General features: G+C 35.3%; 1 protein-coding gene across 12 annotated transcripts in view; it reads left to right on the top strand.

The window, feature by feature from the left end:
- Positions 1-2,806: 2,806 nt before the first annotated feature.
- Positions 2,807-3,374, top strand: part of R3HDM1 (R3H domain containing 1) — a 55,716-nt gene continuing 55,148 nt past the window's right edge. For 10 of the 12 annotated variants that reach the window (XM_009279852.2, XM_009279792.2, XM_009279829.2 and 7 more), the window contains exon 1: positions 2,813-3,016. The gene's annotated coding sequence lies outside the window, so the exon portion shown is untranslated. Of the gene's footprint in view, positions 3,017-3,374 lie in introns of all 12 variants that reach the window. The other 2 variants (XM_009279860.1, XM_009279808.1) reach the window with 1 other exon arrangement.

Below are 3,374 nucleotides of genomic sequence, written 5' to 3'. Positions count from 1 at the left end.
AGGTGTGGCCTCACCAGTGCCGAGTACAGGGGGACGATCACTCCCCTACTCCTGCTGGCCACGCTATTTCTGATACAGGCCAGGATGCCATTGGCCTTCTTGGCCGCCTGGGCACACTGCCGGCTCATGTTCAGCCGGCTGTCAACCAGCACCCATTGTAGCACAAAATCTGCAGGCTTTAAATCTGCAGGTGAAAAATCTGTTCATAACAAGTTATAAGCAGATTTGCAGTTAGGTTGTTGTAGAAAATATGAGGACTTTTTTCTTGTGCATCAGTTCTCTGGATTGGCATAGACAAGAAGATATGTTTGCAGCATGAGTTTTGGTAACTGAGTATGCTGATAGCCTTTTTTTTTTTTTTTTTAAATGGTGTTGCAAAGGGACAGGAACTCAGTGAATTTGATAGAATTAAAGAAAAAACTTCAAGATGTTGATTACAGTTGCTACATTTGTGACTTGTGTAGGGAGTAGCAACTAAATTACATTTAATTTCCATTATTATATTTGCAACTGGACAGAAATGGTTTGGGTTTTCCTGTCTTCAGCCTGTAATCTTTTTTAACATTTCTCTAAATACAATACAAATCATATGTCAGTCAACAAAAACAAACAGCATCTTTGTTCAGGTCTTATTTACAGTAAAGATTGTTCATGTGAGCTTCTTCCTAAGTTTTAAATCACTATCTGGATTGTCTGGAAAAACTAAGTCAACAACCAAACAGTACTGCATATCCTTTATTGCATTTCTGCACCTTATTATTTCTAATTTGTTCTTTCATCTATAATCCTTTCCTCTCCATTAGATTCAGTGAATAGGGTCTTTTACAGGCCTGAATTGCAGCCCTTCTTTTATCTTTCTTTTCCATACTTTGCAGCAAGTTTTGTTAAGTCAAAATGTCTATAGTATCTCATATCTCTTATCAAACTGTGTTTCTTCAGATCTAGAAAAGTAATTGTAGCCAGGCTTTAATCTCACCTGCAAGGAAACCTGGAAGTCTGTGGGCCATTGTGCTGCTGTTTCATGCCATCTCAGTCTTCTCAGTCATATCAAGGGAGTAGTTCAGCACGACAAGGTGTTCCTCAGAGTTGTAACTATTTATGATGAATTAAGATATCTTGGCACTTAAGGAAGAGGTATTAAATGCTGCACACTGTTTAAATGATAATTTAAAATTCTTCTTACCCAAATCTCTTATGCAGGCTTTATTTGGGGGCCAGGAGGAAGTCCATTATTCTTCATTCTTTATGTGCATGTGTCTTCTGAAGTATTGCTTTCTGCTGTTTTTACAGTTGTTTTCCAGAAAGGGATCAAGAGATTGCAGTATCTTTATGTGTATGCGAAACAATTTGAATACAAGCTGGTGATACTGTTGTGGAATGTAGAGAATACAAAGTATTTGCTTTCTTTTGTTTCATTGTAAATCCTACTTCCCATCTTCAGTTCTGCAGGTTTTTCTTGAAACAGGATATGGCTTTTCTCTCGTGTAAAGTCAGTGTTATAATTAGCTAGTTTTCTGTTACGTTATTTTATATTAAACTCTGTGTTGAATTATTACATTGACAAAACATTAAAACTGATAAAAGGCTGGGCACTGTCACAGCCTGACTTTGTAATTTTGATATTAATTGCTTTCTAGTGACTTCATACTGCAGAATGCTTAAATGCTTTCAGATTCTTTCGTCTAAGATGCAACTTGTTGGAGACATTAAGATCTTGCACGACTTGTCTTTCCATCCTTTCTTCCTGCATGTAGTGCAGCTCTTCATTTTGAAAGAGAACAGTTTAATGCAGGTTCTTCACCTACATTGATTAAAATTGTGTTTATAACCATGGTGTAAACGTCTCATTTGTTTCTTAATTTCACTTCAAACAATTCTGATGTTTTTCACTTGTATGTTTGTTTTCCTGAAACAATTCTGATTATCGTGTTACTCACATGGAAATCAAGTAGCTCAACTGAGGTGACAGAAGGTATTCTTGATGTTTATTAGCAATTATACTGGTTTTAATAAGCACCTGACTAGTCACGAGAAAAGCATTCAGGGAATGCAATACAGAGATCCTTTTCAGCTATTTTATTTCAGTGTATCTTCCACAGGTTTGAAAGAGTTATTTGTGTTCTTTGCTTTAGGATATTTTTCCTATGTTTATAGGTTACATTTTGTTTGCTATTAGATATCTGTTGTTGCCTGCCACCTCAAATGCATGCTTCCTTGTGGGTGGTGATATTACTTATTTCTCAGAAAAGCAAATCTGAAAAAGAGGGAAGATGGAACGTTGTCAGTTTTGTAGGAATTTGTAAATCCTCATTCAAGGGCGATTACTTTGTTGAATAAAATAAAATTGTCTTCTGTAATTCAGGTTACCTAAAATATGGATTATGTATTGTGCTTGTGGATTATTAACTACGACACAGAGAAAAATGCTGTTATGTTAACAGGGATTTGTGAGCTTTCATGGGCTATTACTCCTCCACACCTGCTGGGCTGCTTATTTCAAACTGTCTTTTCAGACTCTTCTGGAAGATACCTGCTTGTTTATAGAAACAGAGTTTCACTAGGAATGCCAACAAAATGTTTATTATGACTACTTGTTAACTCTGTAATACAGAAATATCTTGGAAGTCTAATGAAAAATATTATTACTGCTAGATATAAAGCAAGTAGAATGAATAGATACGACAAATGCTGATTTCCTCTGTTTTTTTTTTCTTGAAATGACTGTTTAAGTTTTTGGGTGTCATCATGTTCCCTCTCCCCTCCCACCCCGAACAAAAGTATCATGTATTTCCATTGTTGATTTTTAGGCATTCGAAAGGGATGTTCTTGCTGATTCAAGACAACATAGTTCTGTCCAGGACTCTACACTGGGGATAAGGACATGGGACTCCTCCTGCCAGATTCCAGATGGTTCATTACAACTGACATCTTGGTTGACAACTGTGAAAAGGAACTTTGGATTATTTTATTTTATTTTTCTGGGAGACCACAATCCCCAAACTGTAGGACATATCAGGTACTAAATCAGATACTTACTTAGACTTTTCCATAAAGTTATTTGATTGTTAATTGTTTTCTATGAAGGACTTTAATCATTCAGATCTTATTCTTTGTTTCTTTTAAAAAATGTAAAATTCTTGGGTTTACTTCTTGTGCTGTAGCTGAGTAATGACAAGAAGTTGTATTTCTTATTTCTTAGGGAAAATTAGGGTGGTTCTGTTATACCTTTAATCATTAGAGTTATCTTTATATAGTATTTAAAATTATTATGATTATAAATTATTATTATAAATTATAATTACTGATGATGGTTATTATTATCCTAATTATCAAAGCTGTCTCTTTCTTTCTTCTTTCTCACTTCTGAGAGAGAG

The sequence above is a fragment of the Aptenodytes forsteri genome, unplaced genomic scaffold, assembly GCF_000699145.1.
Source record: "Aptenodytes forsteri isolate BGI_AS27 unplaced genomic scaffold, ASM69914v1 Scaffold11, whole genome shotgun sequence".
NCBI lineage: Eukaryota > Metazoa > Chordata > Aves > Sphenisciformes > Spheniscidae > Aptenodytes > Aptenodytes forsteri.
This window is presented reverse-complemented; position numbering and strand designations above follow the sequence as displayed.